Consider the following 19,712-nt stretch of genomic DNA (forward strand, 5'->3'; position numbering starts at 1 on the left):
TATATTATATGTACCGCAGGATAGGCAGCTGTATATCAGTACTTATGTATATTATCTGTACCGTGGGATAGGCAGTTGTATATCAGTAATTATATATATATTATCTGTACAGTAGGATAGGCAGTTGTATATCATTAATTATGTATATTATCTGTACCGTAGGATAGGCAGTTGTATATCAGTACTTATGTATATTATCTGTACAGTAGGATAGACAGACATATATCAGTACTTATGTATATTATCTGTACAGTAGGATAGACAGACATATATCAGTACGTATGTATATTATCTGTACAGTAGGATAGACAGACATATCAGTACGTATGTATATTATCTGTACCGCAGGATAGACAGACATATATCAGTACTTATGTATATTATCTGTACCGTAGGATAGGCAGCTGTATATTAGTAATTATGTATATTATCTGTACTGCAGGATAGACAGACATATATTAGTACGTATGTTTATTATCTGTACAGTAGTATAGACAGACATATATTAGTACGTATGTATATTATCTGTACAGTAGGATAGACAGACATATATCAGTACGTATGTATATTATGTGTACCGCAGGATAGACAGACATATATCAGTACGTATGTATATTATCTGTACAGTAGGATAGACAGACATATATCAGTACTTATGTATATTATCTGTACAGTAGGATAGACAGACATATATCAGTACGTATGTATATTATCTGTTCGGCAGGATAGACAGACATATATCAGTACTTATGTATATTATCTGTACAGTAGGATAGACAGACATATATCAGTACTTATGTATATTATCTGTACCGCAGGATAGACAGACATATATCAGTACTTATGTATATTATCTGTACAGTAGGATAGACAGACATATATCAGTATGTATGTATATTATCTGTACAGTAGGATAGACAGACATATCAGTACTTATGTATATTATCTGTACAGTAGTATAGACAGAGATATATAAGTACTTATGTATATTATCTGTACAGTAGGATAGACAGACATATATCAGTACTTATGTATATTATCTGTACAGTAGGATAGACAGACATATATCAGTAATTATGTATATTATCTGTACAGTAGGATAGACAGACATATATCAGTACTTATGTATATTATCTGTACAGTAGGATAGACAGCTGTATATCAGTACGTATGTATATTATCTGTACCGTAGGATAGGCAGCTGTATATTAGTAATTATGTATATTATCTATACTGCAGGATAGACAGACATATATTAGTACGTATGTTTATTATCTGTACAGTAGTATAGACAGACATATATTAGTACGTATGTATATTATCTGTACAGTAGGATAGACAGACATATATCAGTACGTATGTATATTATCTGTACCGCAGGATAGACAGACATATATCAGTACTTATGTATATTATCTGTACTGCAGGATAGGCAGCTGTATATCATTACTTATGTATATTATCTGTACCGCAGGATAGGCAGCTGTATATCAGTACTTATGTATATTATCTGTACCGTGGGATAGGCAGTTGTATATCAGTAATTATGTATATTATCTGTACAGTAGGATAGGCAGTTGTATATCAGTAATTATGTATATTATCTGTACAGTAGGATAGACAGACATATATCAGTACTTATGTATATTATCTGTACAGTAGGATAGACAGACATATATCAGTACGTATGTATATTATCTGTACAGTAGGATAGACAGACATACATTAGTAATTATGTATATTATCTGTACAGTAGGATAGACAGATATATATCAGTACTTATGTATATTATCTGTACAGTAGGATAGACAGACATATATCAGTACGTATGTATATTATCTGTACAGTAGGATAGACAGACATATATCAGTACGTATGTATATTATCTGTACAGTAGGATAGACAGACATATATCAGTACGTATGTATATTATCTGTACGGTATGATAGACAGACATATATCAGTACTTATGTATATTATCTGTACAGTAGGATAGACAGACATATATCAGTAATTATGTATATTATCTGTACAGTAGGATAGACAGACATATATCAGTACTTATGTATATTATCTGTACAGTAGGATAGACAGAAATATATCAGTACTTATGTATATTATCTGTACAGTAGGATAGACAGACATATCAGTACTTATGTATATTATCTGTACAGTAGGATAGACAGACATATATCAGTACTTATGTATATTATCTGTACAGTAGGATAGACAGACATATATCAGTACGTATGTATATTATCTGTACAGTAGGATAGACAGACATATATCAGTACGTATGTATATTATCTGTACAGTAGGATAGACAGACATATATCAGTACGTATGTATATTATCTGTACAGTAGGATAGACAGACATATATCAGTACGTATGTATATTATCTGTACAGTAGGATAGACAGCCATATATCAGTAATTATGTATATTATCTGTACAGTAGGATAGACAGACATATATCAGTACTTATGTATATTATCTGTACAGTAGTATAGACAGACATATATCAGTACGTATGTATATTATCTGTACAGTAGGATAGACAGACATATATCAGTACGTATGTATATTATCTGTACAGTAGGATAGACAGACATATATCAGAACGTATGTATATTATCTGGACAGTAGGATAGACAGACATATATCAGTACGTATGTATATTATCTGTACAGTAGGATAGACAGAGATATATCAGTACTTATGTATATTATCTGTACAGTAGGATAGACAGACATATATCAGTACGTATGTATATTATCTGTACCGCAGGATAGACAGACATATATCAGTACTTATGTATATTATCTGTACAGTAGGATAGACAAAAATAAACAAATAGTCAGTTGCTGTGGTTAAAAATAAAAGTCTCTTTATTTAAATATAATTAAAACATGGAGGGTACATGCCCTACTGGAGAAAAGAATAGACTAACATGTTTCGGCTTGCGCCGTACTCATAGTCCTAAAACACCATGCACACACTATGGTTTAAAAACCCCACACTGGGATTTGATTGGTGGAAATTTCAAACATCAATTAGGGCTTTAAAGGTACATTACATAATATACTTTTTTCCTTCATTAAACAATGTGATAGAATGTGTAATTTAATTCTTACAATGTGAAATATGCACTTCAACAATGTCTTAAATTCTATATGTTCAAACATTGTTTTCAACCTTGTTAATACATTGCATAATTTCTACCCTCATAAACGATTTGAGATGGCCCATACTGATGGGTAAATGGATATAAACATATATACAGAAATAGATATAAAAATTGGAGAAAAAGTACTTCCAAAAATGTTTCACTGGTATCCCATTTAAAGGAACTATTTTTGTATATTATTATTTACTGGGGATGTAACATTTGTACCCTACAGGGCCTTAGATAAGGAAAGATAAGATAAGGAAAGAAAAGAAACTAAGGAGTAAAGGGAATATAAGAAATGTATGCTTTTAGGTGTAACTTGATATATCTTAAAGATGGGGCTTTCATTATCAAGTATAATTCAGGGTACTCTTCAATCCTATACACACATCAGTGCTATCAGTTAATATAGAGCAAAGATATATGGGGCTGGGATACATAAGAGTGACAATAATTAGTTTATGAAAGTGACAATAATTAGTTTATTTAGTTTATGAAAGGACCCGGGGGATAGGCGGATGACAAGATCAATTCCAATGGTTGATAAAGTCATATTCAGAGTTCAGACCAAAGGGTACCTTGGTCTGAAGTCTGAATATCCAGAACATCTCCTGCCTGGATAAAATCTGGAACTTGTCTCCACCCCTCCCCCGGGCCTGGACTTTCTCAATTATGATCCAGCTAAGGCTTGCGCAATCTTTATTGTGTGTATTAACAAAATGATTTACTATGGGGGTACTGCTTTTACCAACTCTGATGGTTGATAAATGTTCACGTATCCGTGAACGTACCTCCCTTGTCGTTAAACATATATATTGAAGGTTACAAACTGTGCACCATACAAGATAGATGCAATACGTAGATCTACAGTTCACACAGTCTGCTACTTCAAATCTTTCCCCTGTTGTACAGGACTGGAAAGATGAGCCTATATGGACATGTTCACACGCTTTACATTGGGTGTTCCCACATCTGTATGTGCCCCTATGCCTAAGCCAAGATTATTGTATAGCTGGAGCAGGTTTTTTGAGTTGTGAGGGAGACAAAATGCTACCCATCGATTTATTTCTTCGATACGAAAATCTGCAGCCCTTACTGACTGCATCAGCTAAACCATCATCAGCTGCCAACAATTTAAAGTGTCCCCGAATTATATTACAGATGGTGTGATATTGTTCTGAATAGTCCGTAACAAATGTCAATTTGCGCTCGGATTGACCGTTGGGTTTTATGCGATCTCTCAAAAGGGATTCTCTTTTTATTTTTTCTACTTCATTCCTGGCTTTTTTGAGAACTCTAACACTATATCCCCTTTCTTTCAATCTATCCTGCAATGCATCAGCATGACATTTATAGTCCTTTGCTCGGGTACAGTTCCTTTTGAGACGAATGAACTGTCCCTTGGCCACAGAATATGGTACTTGTTTGGGATGGCAACTCTGGGCATGCAGTATACTATTTCCTGAAATAGGTTTTCTGTACACTTCAGATGTAATTTCACCTGATTGCCACCCCCTGAGCTCCACATCTAAATAATGGATTCTTTGTTTGTCTGTTTCATATGTAAAACGCAGATTGAATTCGTTCTGACCCAAATATTGCATACATTCATCTACCGAGTATCTCTCACTGTCCCAAACAAACAGCAAATCGTCTATGAAACGATGATACATCCTGATTGCAGGTCGGAAGGTGTTACCATCTGCAAAAAAATGTGGGACCGCTCCCACCAACCCATAAATAGGTTGGCATAAGTGGGGGCGAATTTGGCGCCCATGGCGGTCCCACATTTCTGCAGATAGTAATCACCCTCGAATTGGAAATAATTGTGTGAGAGGAGAAACTTTGTAACCTCCAACACAAAGGCTCTGAACGGTTCATCATAGGACGTCTCATTGATTAAGAAGTATTCAATAGCCTTTAGTCCTAGATGGTGGGGGATTGAGGAATACAATGCTGTGACATCCACAGTGAGCCATACGGAATTTTGCGTCCATGTGATTTGGTCAATCAGATTCAAAACATGTTTCGTGTCTTTAATGTAGCTAGGAAGGGCTAGGACCAAGGGTTGTAATAGATCATCTAGCCACTCTGAAAGGTGCTCTAGCATGGACCCTATTCCGCTGACTATCGGTCTACCTTGCACGTTCTCAGTTGTTTTATGCACCTTTAGTAGGTGGTGGAAAATTGGAATAATAGGGTGATTGACATATAAATATTGACAGGTGTCATTGTCAATGAAGCCCTCTTCCACTGCCCCATCCAAAAGGTGCATAAGCTGTCTCTGAAACACATTTGTTGGGTCTCCCTTAAGTTTGGTGTAACTATTGGTATCTCCCAATTGCCTTAAGGCCTCAGTTATATAGTGTGACCTGTTCATAACAACCACAGAGCCCCCCTTGTCTGCCTGCTTTATGACAATATTCATATTGTCACTTAATGATTTCATAGCTTGTTGTTCATGTACACTTAGATTATTTTTCACTGATTTCCTCTCATGATTGAGTGCTCTTAAGTCAGCCTCAACTCTTCTGTAAAAGGTCTCTATGGTATTCCCCCTGCTCTGAATAGGGTAGAAAGTGGAGGGATTCTTATATTTCTTGTGCAATGTGGTTTGAGTATTCACAATATCAGTTCCTGTCTCCTGTTCCAAACCCCTCAGAGCAATGAGGTCACATACATCCTGGAATTGAAACCCTTGATATATATTAGGATTAGTTTGCCCCTGGGGTTGTTCTGAGGGGATTTCTGAATCATTAGTTCTGAAGTGTTTACAGAGTGTTAGATTGCGCACAAATTTGTTAAGATCTAACATTGTATTAAACAAATTGAAGTTTACAGTGGGTACAAAACCCAAGCCCAAACCTAACACTCAGTACTCTTCTTTTGTCAAAACATGATCAGATAGATTTATGACGGTTTGTATTTTGATGGCATCCTGGTTTGCCTTACTGGATACCTCCCTTGTTCGGGTTGCATAATGACCGTCCCACCTCCCCTGGAGCGCTGACCCATGTGAAAAACCTGTTCCATCTGTGAGAACTCTTCATCTCTATTTGTTATCTCATTCATAGGTTGTTGTTCTAAAGAAGGAACAGGATTTGCAGATGGTTGATATCTTCTCTGTTGCTGTGTGTTTTGTTGTTGAAACCTAGGTCTACCAGAGTGTTGAGCTGCATGTACCCTATTGGGGCCCTGTCTCATATCCATTCTCGTGTGCATGTTCCCCCTACCAGAAAACCTGTTGTAATTAGTATTTCTGTTTTATAACTTATCAGTAACTTCATTAGTCGCCCAGAACAGTCACTTAAGATGAGGTTCCACATGTCAATAAACTCCTGGTCATCAGTTTCAAAAGTTGGAAATTTACTGATTCGCAGGCCCCTAGGTATCATATTTAGGGCTAAGTACTTTTTTAAAGTCCAAATATCCCATTTAATTTTCTTTTCCTTAATCAAAAGGCGCTCCATCTCATCAAAAAGCATAGGTAGATCAAAACTCTTACGATCATGTGAGAATATATGCTCTACTTCAACATTGTCAATGTCCCTCTCATTTACTTCTTTTAATGAGTAGTAGGTGATCACAGCTGATCCCTCTTGATTCATCTCTTGCTGCATAGTGTTGCAATATAAACCTGGTGTTTTTGCCCAAACACCAAAAATACAAATAGCAAAAAAGGAAAATGGTTCAAAGCAACAAAACCAAATAACTGCTTTCAAGTGATGTCCAGACAAGCTTTAAACTGTGGATTTCTTATTGTTTCTTTGGGCAATTATGTTGCAGTAATAATAGTATAATTGTAATTATATGCCCCCCTCTCTCTCTCTTCAAATCAGACCAGCGCTGCCATTCTTAACTTCTGCTTTTATGCACTGCGCTGTTTAAACAAACCCTGTATAACATGTTCCCAAGTATCAATGTATAACCAATAGCCTTTGTATAGATAATGCAAACATAGCAAAGTTCAGGCAGATTTATTCGGAAGTCCCGGTCAGCAGACAAATATGTATTAATTATGTATAGCTTGTGTACCTCCGCTCCCTTTCATGCCCCGGTACCTCTGACTTTAGACCTCCTCGGTCTTGTTGTACGCTGTTCCGGACCCTCGTCCGTCCACACCATGCGGATTCAGCGGCTTCCGACTCTTCCGTGTTACCCCACGTGTGACGTGATGTCACTTCCTGGATTCCGTTGTCTGCTTGCGGTACGCCTTGGATATTTGGTGCCTAATGGAGCTTAAGCCGATCAGCGGGCCAACACAAAGCTTTCTGCCATGGGACTCCTGCTGTCTCCTGTTGTCTCCTGCTTGTCTGTATAGACCAATAAAGCCGTATGTAGGTACTGCCAAAATCTTTTCGAATGCTTTTTGCTATATCCTCAGGGAACAGGTAAAAAGGTGATCATCCAGAGAGAGGGTTAAAGACAAGTCCGGACTGCAGTGCAGCTTCTGTGAGAAAACAGCAACTGACTTGGGCAAAAAGTAAAGCTCAAAAATAAACAAATAGTCAGTTGCTGTGGTTAAAAATAAAAGTCTCTTTATTTAAATATAATTAAAACATGGAGGGTACATGCCCTACTGGAGAAAAGAATAGACTAACATGTTTCGGCTTGCGCCGTACTCATAGTCCTAAAACACCATGCACACACTATGGTTTAAAAACCCCACACTGGGATTTGATTGGTGGAAATTTCAAACATCAATTAGGGCTTTAAAGGTACATTACATAATATACTTTTTTCCTTCATTAAACAATGTGATAGAATGTGTAATTTAATTCTTACAATGTGAAATATGCACTTCAACAATGTCTTAAATTCTATATGTTCAAACATTGTTTTCAACCTTGTTAATACATTGCATAATTTCTACCCTCATAAACGATTTGAGATGGCCCATACTGATGGGTAAATGGATATAAACATAGATACAGAAATAGATATAAAAATTGGAGAAAAAGCACTTCCAAAAATGTTTCACTGGAATCCCATTTAAAGGAACTAAACTGCCTAATTAGTTTTTTGTATATTATTAATTACTGGGGATGTAACATTTGTACCCTACAGGGCCTTAGATAAGGAAAGATAAGATAAGGAAAGAAAAGAAACTAAGGAGTAAAGGGAATATAAGAAATATATGCTTTTAGGTGTAACTTGAAATATCTTAAACATGGGGCTTTCATTATCAAGTATAATTCAGGGTACTCTTCAATCCTATACACACATCAGTGCTATCAGTTAATATAGAGCAAAGATATATGGGGCTGGGATAGACAGACATATATCAGTACGTATGTATATTACCTGTACAGTAGGATAGACAGACATATATCAGTACGTATGTATATTATCTGTACAGTAGGATAGACAGACATATATCAGTACGTATGTATATTATCTGTACCGCAGGATAGACAGACATATATCAGTACTTATGTATATTATCTGTACAGTAGGATAGACAGACATATATCAGTACTTATGTATATTATCTGTACAGTAGGATAGACAGACATATATCAGTACTTATGTATATTATCTGTACAGTAGGATAGACAGACATATATCAGTACGTATGTATATTATCTGTACAGTAGGATAGACAGACATATATCAGTACTTATGTATATTATCTGTACAGTAGGATAGACAGACATATATCAGTACGTATGAATATTATCTGTACAGTAGGATAGACAGACATATATCAGTACGTATGTATATTATCTGTACAGTAGGATAGACAGACATATATCAGTACGTATGTATATTATCTGTACAGTAGGATAGACAGACATATATCAGTACGTATGTATATTATCTGTACAGTAGGATAGACAGACATATATCATTACTTATGTATATTATCTGTACAGTAGGATAGGCAGCTGTATATCATTACTTATGTATATTATCTGTACAGTAGGATAGACAGACATATATCAGTACTTATGTATATTATCTGTACAGTAGGATAGACAGACATATATCAGTACTTATGTATATTATCTGTACAGTAGGATAGACAGACATATATCAGTACGTATGTATATTATCTGTACAGTAGTTTAGACAGACATATATCAGTACTTATGTATATTATCTGTACAGTAGGATAGAAAGTGCAGGGCAAATAGCCCGGAGCGTAGCTAAGGGTTAAGGCCTGGAGGAGTGAGTGCTGCTGTGTGTGTGTATTAGTTACAATGTTGCATTGTGTTGGGAGGGGTTTACTAACCTTATAAGAAGGATGTACAGGGATTCTACTTCCTCTTTGTTCCTGTGGACTCCCAGAAGATTTTTCAGCTTAGCAGTTTGCAGCATTTTCCAATGGAAGGCGAATCTGGAGAATGGGAAGAAATGGAGTTAGAGGACGTGGAGTGGGTCGCACCATCCCCATCTGGAACTGTCACGGTGGGTCTGAGCCATGGGTCTGGGCTGTGTCTGCCTGTTTCTTCCTTAGGGGGGGGGGGTAGCCCATTGTTGTTCCCTTCTCCTGCACGGGAGAATTTAGAGGGGGATGGTGGCCCCTGTACAGCTTATCAGTCGGGTGAGTCAGAATGTAGGCCCTCAGGGGAGATTGGTCCTGAGGGGCGAGTAGGAGCGCTCGGCGGTTCGGTTTTAGGGCCTAGGGGGTCCCAGGGGAGCTCCGGGTTCGGCTCCGGGGGTCCCGGTTCTATAGCCGGGGGTTCCGGTGTCGGCCTTAGGCAGGGGCCTGTAGTGGCAAGGCCCAGCGAGGCCTTAGGAGGTGCGGGCACCTCGGGGGAGAGGGTCGTTGGCGCGGGTAGTGGGAGCAGTGCGGCCTCACCTGCGGCAGTGGTCCTCTCCGGGGAATCGGTGGCGGCGGTGGCTCTCCTCCAGTCCTTGGCGTCGGTCCTCGCGGGTGCATCGTCAGGTCCGGCGGTACTTCAGGCCCCGGCTTCGGATGTACAGGCCTCTGGTTCGTCGTCCCTCGTGGCATCTAAAATGGCCGCCGCGTCGACTTCCGACGGCGTTGCGCGCTCCCGCGTCACTTCTGGTGACGTCATTTCCGCTTGCGGCAGTCGCAATCTGGACAGCGAGCAGAGCGGATCGTTCCCCCCGGGCTCCGAAGGTAAGAAGGGAGCACCTCGGGGGGGACACCCGCTCTTGGGGGCAGGAACGATGGGGCCCAGGAGGCCGGGGGGGCGCATGGTGGGCCGGACAGAGGGGCAGAGATGCTGAATCATGGGGCAACTGTGAGTGTGGCAGCGGGGCAGCAGGGGCCCCCGGAGGGCACTCCGGGGGCGTCGTAGCAGGGTGTGCGCACAAGAGCCGCAGCTGGACCCAGTAATAAGGGGGGGATGCCGACAGGGCACCCTCCTCGCGCTCGCGGCCTACGTTAGGAGGGGGAAAAGCTAAGGCGGCCCCCGCACGTGCCGCGGCCCAAAGTAAAGGAAAGGCTTCGCGGCTAAGACCGCGAATAAGGGGGCCATCCTGGCACACAGCTCAAGGGGCGAGGCCGCAATAGCGGAGCCCCAGGCGCAAGGCCTGCAGGGTATAATGACGCCCAGCAGGACTTCACCAGCACGATCTGAACAAATAGCCACAAGGGGGGCTGTCAAAAGGGGGCATGCTAGTATTAGCGTTGGCACTGGGGAAGGCTTAGAGAGCCCCGGGAGGGGACAGGCGAGACAGGCTAGGGGATCAAAGTCTCAGGGTCGGAGTAGGACCGTGAGATTTCAAGAGGATTCGACTAGCGGGTTGGCCACCAGTACGGATGATGATGTGAGTGTGGCATGCGGTGTGAGTGACAGTGACCGTGAGGGTTATCTAGAATTTGAGGAAAGGGGGGATAGGGAAGAGATGGCTGGCCCTTCCCGAGGTACTCCCCTCTTGGCTTCTATTTTGCAGGTACCCAGGACTTCCTCATCCAGCAGGGATATGGCGACTCAGAGTTCAGGAGCTCTCGTGCCTAGAGGAGTCAGCAGTGCTTCTGGACAAGGCCAAGCCACATCGGGCGCTTCCTCTGGTGAGATGCAACTTGGTTTACTTAGGGGGCGGTGTAATTCTTCCAGCTCTAGTGGGTCAGGGTCAGGATCTGAGATAGATGGGTCCCTGGGTTTGCACACGAAAGGGCATAGGAGGATGTATAGAATGTTGAGGAAGATGAGTAAGGGCAATCACAGGGATGGCACTGCCAGTAGTGGGGCGCAGTCATCTCAACTCTTAGGGGTTGCTGGGGGGTCACCACAGGCGGTGAACAGAAAGGCAGCGGTACACGGGGATACTTATTCGTGCCAGGTACACAGTTTGCATGCACACCTTAAATCTAAAACTGTGAAACATATCCAGGACGGTAAGTATGTAAATATGTTTGAGCTGTCTGCAGAGGCCTTTAAGTTTAAGGAGATGGCGGAGGATGGTACGGGCCCTAAGAAATTTAGGCGGCCTGATACCCTTGAGGAGTGGCATCGGTGTTTCCGGGTCTACGCCACTTGCTACTTGGAGAGGTTTCCCGATCAGGGGACTGCCCTCTTTAAGTTCGTTGACACCATCGACGCAATACACAGAAAGTTTGCCGATGGTGCTTGGAGGGAGTATGATATGTTATACCGGAAAAAGAAAGTGGGCAACCCACTGCTTGATTTTGGTACGATGGATTTACACCTCTGGGCGCATCTTGATGCGGAAAGGAGGGCGCAAGGAGGCGCCATAGCGACATCGCCCGGGGCTAGGCAGACTTTGCGCTTTCGACGGCGACAAGGGGGTGTATGCTGGCGATATCAGGACAAGGCGTGCGAGCGGGGCACTTCGTGCACGTTCAAGCACGTCTGCAAGTTTTGCAGCGGGCAGCACCCCGGTGCTGATTGCTCCAAAAAGCGAGACACCCAAACTGATCGGTTTGGGGGCAAAGGAGGCGCTGGCGCTAAGGGCGGATTCACCACTTAGAGTCCAGGTCATTTGTAAGTGGCTGCGTAGGTACCCAGATAGGGCGGCTGCTCAGCTTCTGGATAGCGGGTTGCGTGAGGGCTTTGTGATCCCGGTAGTTGGCCGGGTAGGGGGAGCACGTGACAGGAAAAACCTGAAATCGGCTTCCCAATACCCTGAGGCAGTCAGGGAGAAACTGGGCAAAGAAGTGGCCTTGGGTAGGGTTGCAGGCCCTTTTAGGGACCTGCCACTACCGGATTTAGTTGTCTCCCCGCTAGGGGTGGTCCCCAAGAAGAAGACAGGTAAGTTCAGGCTCATACAACACCTCTCTTATCCGAAAGGGCGGTCGGTAAACGACGCTATTCCGGAGGAATTGAGCTCGGTCCGTTACCAGTCGTTTGATGACGCGCTGGCTCTGGTTAAAGAACGGGGCCCGGGAGCATTAATGGCGAAATTAGACGTTGAATCCGCGTTTAGGCTACTCCCGATTCACCCATCATCCTTTGGGCTGATGGGGTGTTGGTTTGAAGGGGGTTATTATGTCGACCGTTGTCTGCCCATGGGCTGTTCGATATCCTGCGCATACTTTGAAGCATTCAGCACTTTCCTGCACTGGGCGGTGGTCTCAGTGGCTTGGAGTGATAGAGTTGCGCACTACTTGGATAACTTTCTCCTGGTAGGGGCGGCCAACTCGCAAGAATGTGCCTCGTTAATGAAAGTCATGAGGTTCATGATGGCCAGGTTTGGGGTTCCTCTGGCAGAGGATAAGACAGAGGGGCCGTGCACATGCTTGACGTTCCTTGGCATCGAGATCGATTCAGTGGCAGGTAAATGTAGGCTGCCTAAGGAGAAGGTCGCCAAGATGTTGGCGGCTGTACGGGCCATGGTTGCAACGCAGACATGTTCACTGCGGGAACTGCAATCGCTCCTTGGCCTCCTTAACTTTGCGGGGAGAGTGATCCCGTGGGGGAAGGTGTTTAGCAAGCGACTTGAGCGGTGTTTGGGCGGAGGTAGGGCTCCGGCATCGCGCATTCGCATCACAAGGGACCTCGTGGCGGATTTGCAGGTCTGGGAGAGGTTTCTCCAGGACTTTAACGGCGTCTGCATGTGGCGAAGGGAGCCGATATCTAACCAAGCGCTACATCTGTTCACGGACACTGCAGGAGCATCCGGGTATGGGGCTTACTTTGAAGGGGCTTGGAGTGCGGAGCCCTGGCCGACCGAGTGGGCGACCAGAGGGCTTACACGCAATCTTTGCCTTCTGGAATTGTTTCCTATACTGGTTGCGGTGGAATTGTGGGGTCACCTGTTTAGTAACAGGGCTGTGATTTTCTGGACGGATAATCTCAGCGTGGTGTTTGCGGTTAACAGGCTTTCTGCTTCATCGCCTGTGGTCGTACATTATTTGCGACACCTGGTGTTGAGATGTTTGCAACTGAACATTGACTTTAGGGCACGGCATGTGCCAGGGGTGCAGAATATAGTCGCGGATGCACTGTTGCGCTTCCAGTGGGGGGCATTTAGGGCTGCGGCGCCTGCCGCGGCTCCTAATGGTCTATCTTGCCCTCTCTTTTTGTGGCAGATGGCGAAGGACTACAGCAACTGATCCCGGTGTTGCGGGCTTCGTTGGCACCCAGCACATGGTCGGCATACGTGAGGTACTGGAGTGAATGGGTAGGTTTTTGCGACCTTCGTGAGTTCCCCTCTTGTGAGGGTGAACAAGGGTTTCTGTTGCGCTGGCTGGCGGAGCTGAGAGGTAAGCAAGCAACGAAGGGGGCGGTGGTAGCAAGACTATCGGCTGTGGCATTTTTCTGCAGGCTATACGCCTTTAAAGACGAGTCGCGATCCTTTCTCGTTAAACAGCTGTTGAGGGGCTGGGGCCGTCTGGAAGTTCCACGACGAGACACAAGGGAGCCCATTACAGCAGAACGGCTAGTAAAATTACTGGTCGTGCTGCCAGAGGTATGTTCCTCACCTTTTGAGGCTCGCCTCTTCATGGCGCATTAAGGGTGGGTGAGTTGGTACCGCGAGCCAGAACGGCGGCCAGAGGGGGGGTCATGCACAGCCATGTTCGGCTGGTGGAGGACTCCGTGCTATTGTTCATTCCCAGGTCCAAAACGGACCAGGAGGGCCGGGGAGCTTGGCTTTCCCTGCCGGGGCAGCAGGGTGTTGCCTGTTGCCCCGTGCGGCTAGTGTCATCTTACCTGGAAGTACGGCCAGGAGGCTCCTCCAGGTTTTTGATACACGCTAATGGAGACCCGCTGACCAGATACCAGTTTGGAAAGGTATTGGATAAGGCAGCGCAAAAGGCTGGTCTAGATGGGTCTCGGATTGCCCCACACTCCTTTAGGGTGGGGGCAGCGACGACAGCAGCAGAGCTGGGTTGGTCCTCGTATCGGATCATATAGATCAGTACTTATGTATATTATCTGTACAGTAGTATAGACAGACATATATTAGTACTTATGTATATTATCTGTACAGTAGGATAGACAGACATATATCAGTACTTATGTATATTATCTGTACAGTAGGATAGACAGACATATATCAGTACGTATGTATATTATCTGTACAGTAGGATAGACAGACATATCAGTACTTATGTATATTATCTGTACAGTAGGATAGACAGCTGTATATCAGTACGTATGTATATTATCTGTACCGTAGGATATACAGACATATATCAGTACTTATGTATTTTATCTGTACAGTAGGATATACAGACATATATCAGTACTTATGTATATTATCTGTACAGTAGGATAGACAGATATATATCAGTAATTATGTATATTATCTGTACAGTAGGATAGACAGACATATATCATTACTTATGTATATTATCTGTACAGTAGGATAGACAGCTGTATATCAGTACGTATGTATATTATCTGTACAGTAGGATAGACAGACATATATCAGTACGTATGTATATTATCTGTACAGTAGGATAGACAGCTGTATATCAGTACTTATGTATATTATCTGTACAGTAGGATAGGCAGTTGTATATCATTACTTATGTATATTATCTGTACAGTAGGATAGACAGACATATATCAGTACGTATGTATATTATCTGTACAGTAGGATAGACAGACATATATTAGTACGTATGTATATTATCTGTACAGTAGGATAGACAGACATATATCAGTACGTATGCATATTATCTGTACAGTAGGATAGACAGACATATATCAGTACGTATGTATATTATCTGTACAGTAGGATAGACAGACATATATCAGTACTTATGTATATTATCTGTACAGTAGCATAGACAGACATTTAGCAGTACGTATGTATATTATCTGTACAGTAGGATAGACAGACATACATCAGTAATTATGTATATTATCTGTACAGTAGGATAGACAGACAGATATCAGTACGTATGTATATTATCTGTACAGTAGGATAGACAGACATATATCAGTACTTATGTATATTATCTGTACAGTAGGATAGACAGACATATATCAGTACTTATGTATATTATCTGTACAGTAGGATAGACAGACATATATCAGTACTTATGTATATTATCTGTACAGTAGCATAGACAGACATTTATCAGTACTTATGTATATTATCTGTATAGTAGAATAGACAGCTGTATATCAGTATGTATGTATATTATCTGTACAGTAGGATAGACAGACATATATCAGTACGTATGTATATTATCTGTACAGTAGGATAGACAGATATATATCAGTACGTATGTATATTATCTGTACAGTAGGATAGACACACATATATCAGTACTTATGTATATTATCTGTACAGTAGGATAGACAGACATATATCAGTACGTATGTATATTATCTGTACAGTAGGATAGACAGAGATATATCAGTACTTATGTATATTATCTGTACAGTAGGATAGACAGACATATATCAGTACTTATGTATATTATCTGTACAGTAGGATAGACAGACATATATCAGTACTTATGTATATTATCTGTACAGTAGGATAGACAGACATATATCAGTACTTATGTATATTATCTGTACAGTAGGATAGACAGACATATATCAGTACTTATATATATTATCTGTACAGTAGTATAGACAGACATATATCAGTACGTATGTATATTATCTGTACAGTAGCATAGACAGACATTTATCAGTACGTATGTATATTACCTGTACAGTAGGATAGACAGACGTATTTCAGTACTTATGTATATTATCTGTACAGTAGGATAGACAGACATATATCAGTACGTATGTATATTATCTGTACAGTAGGATAGACAGACATATATCAGTACGTATGTATATTATCTGTACAGTAGGATAGACAGACATATATCAGTACTTATGTATATTATCTGTACAGTAGTATAGACAGACATATATCAGTACGTATGTATATTATCTGTACAGTAGTATAGACAGACATATATCAGTACTTATGTATATTATCTGTACAGTAGGATAGGCAGCTGTATATCACTACGTATGTATATTATCTGTACAGTAGGATAGACAGACATATATCAGTACGTATGTATATTATCTGTACAGTAGGATAGACAGACATATATCAGTACGTATGTATATTATCTGTACAGTAGGATAGACAGACATATATCAGTACGTATGTATATTATCTGTACGGTAGGATAGACAGACATATATCAGTAATTATGTATATTATCTGTACAGTAGGATAGACAGACATATATCAGAACGTATGTATATTATCTGGACAGTAGGATAGACAGACATATATCAGTACTTATGTATATTATCTGTACAGTAGGATAGACAGACATATATCAGTAATTATGTATATTATCTGTACAGTAGGATAGAAAGACATATATCAGAACTTATGTATATTATCTGTACAGTAGTATAGACAGACATATATCAGTACGTATGTATATTATCTGTACAGTAGGATAGACACACATATATCAGTACTTATGTATATTATCTGTACAGTAGCATAGACAGACATATATCAGTACTTATGTATATTATCTGTACAGTAGGATAGACAGACATATATCAGTACTTATGTATATTATCTGTACAGTAGGATAGACAGACATATATCAGTACGTATGTATATTATCTGTACAGTAGGATAGACAGACATATATCAGTACGTATGTATATTATCTGTACAGTAGCATAGACAGACATATATCAGTACGTATGTATATTATCTGTACAGTAGGATAGACAGACATATATCAGTACGTATGTATATTATCTGTACAGTAGGATAGACAGACATATATTAGTACGTATGTATATTATCTGTACAGTAGGATAGACAGACATATATCAGTACTTATGTATATTATCTGTACAGTAGGATAGACAGACATATATCAGTACGTATGTATATTATCTGTACAGTAGGATAGACAGAGATATATCAGTACTTATGTATATTATCTGTACAGTAGGATAGACAGACATATATCAGTACGTATGTATATTATCTGTACAGTAGCATAGACAGACATATATCAGTACGTATGTATATTATCTGTACAATAGGACAGACAGACATATATCAGTACGTATGTATATTATCTGTACAGTAGCATAGACAGACATATATCAGTACGTATGTATATTATCTGTACAGTAGGATAGACAGGCATATATCAGTACGTATGTATATTATCTGTACAGTAGGATAGACAGACATATATCAGTACGTATGTATATTATCTGTACAGTAGGATAGACAGACATATATCAGTACGTATGTATATTATCTGTACAGTAGGATAGACAGACATATATCAGTACGTATGTATATTATCTGTACAGTAGGATAGACAGACATATATCAGTACGTATGTATATTATCTGTACAGTAGGATAGACACACATATATCAGTACGTATGTATATTATCTGTACAGTAGGATAGACAGACATATATCAGTACGTATGTATATTATCTGTACAGTAGCATAGACAGACATATATCAGTACGTATATATATTATCTGTACAGTAGGATAGACAGACATATATCAGTACGTATGTATATTATCTGTACAGTAGGATAGACAGACATATCAGTAATTATGTATATTATCTGTACAGTAGGATAGACACACATATATCAGTACTTATGTATATTATCTGTACAGTAGGATAGGCAGCTGTATATCAGTACGTATGTATATTATCTGTACAGTAGGATAGACAGACATATATCAGTACGTATGTATATTATCTGTACAGTAGGATAGACAGACATATATCAGTACTTATGTATATTATCTGTACAGTAGGATATACAGACATATATCATTACTTATGTATATTATCTGTACAGTAGGATATACAGACATATATCAGTACTTATGTATATTATCTGTACAGTAGGATAGACAGACATATTCAGTACTTATTATATCTGTACAGTAGGATAGGACAGACATATATCAGTACTATGTATTATCTGTACAGTAGGATAGACAGACATATATCAGTACGTATGTATATTATCTGTACAGTAGGATAGACAGACATATATCAGTACGTATGTATATTATCTGTACAGTAGGATAGACAGACATATATCAGTACTTATGTATATTATCTGTACAGTAGGATATACAGACATATATCAGTACTTATGTATATTATCTGTACAGTAGGATATACAGACATATATCAGTACTTATGTATATTATCTGTACAGTAGGATATACAGACATATATCATTACTTATGTATATTATCTGTACAGTAGGATAGACAGACATATATCAGTACGTATGTATATTATCTGTACAGTAGGATAGACAGACATATATCAGTACTTATGTATATTATCTGTACAGTAGGATAGACAGACATATATCAGTACGTATGTATATTATCTGTACAGTAGGATAGACAGACATATCAGTACTTATGTATATTATCTGTACAGTAGGATAGACAGACATATATTAGTACGTATGTATATTATCTGTACAGTAGGATAGACAGACATATATCAGTACGTATGCATATTATCTGTACAGTAGGATAGACAGACATATATCAGTACGTATGTATATTATCTGTACAGTAGGATAGACAGACATATATCAGTACTTATGTATATTATCTGTACAGTAGAATAGACAGACATACATCAGTAATTATGTATATTATCTGTACAGTAGGATAGACAGATATATATCAGTAATTATGTATATTATCTGTACAGTAGGATAGACAGACATATATCAGTACTTATGTATATTATCTGTACAGTAGGATAGACAGACATACATCAGTAATTATGTATATTATCTGTACAGTAGGATAGACAGACATATATCAGTACTTATGTATATTATCTGTACAGTAGGATAGACAGACATATATCAGTACGTATATATATTATCTGTACAGTAGGATAGACAGACATATATCAGTACGTATGTATATTATCTGTACCGCAGGATAGACAGACATATTTCAGTACTTATGTATATTATCTGTACAGTAGGATAGACAGACATATATCAGTACTTATGTATATTATCTGTACAGTAGGATAGGCAGTTGTATATCAGTACGTATGTATATTATCTGTACAGTAGGATAGACAGACATATATCAGTACGTATGTATATTATCTGTACAGTAGTATAGACAGACA

This window comes from Bombina bombina, chromosome 3, assembly GCF_027579735.1.
Source record: "Bombina bombina isolate aBomBom1 chromosome 3, aBomBom1.pri, whole genome shotgun sequence".
Taxonomy (NCBI): Eukaryota; Metazoa; Chordata; class Amphibia; order Anura; family Bombinatoridae; genus Bombina; species Bombina bombina.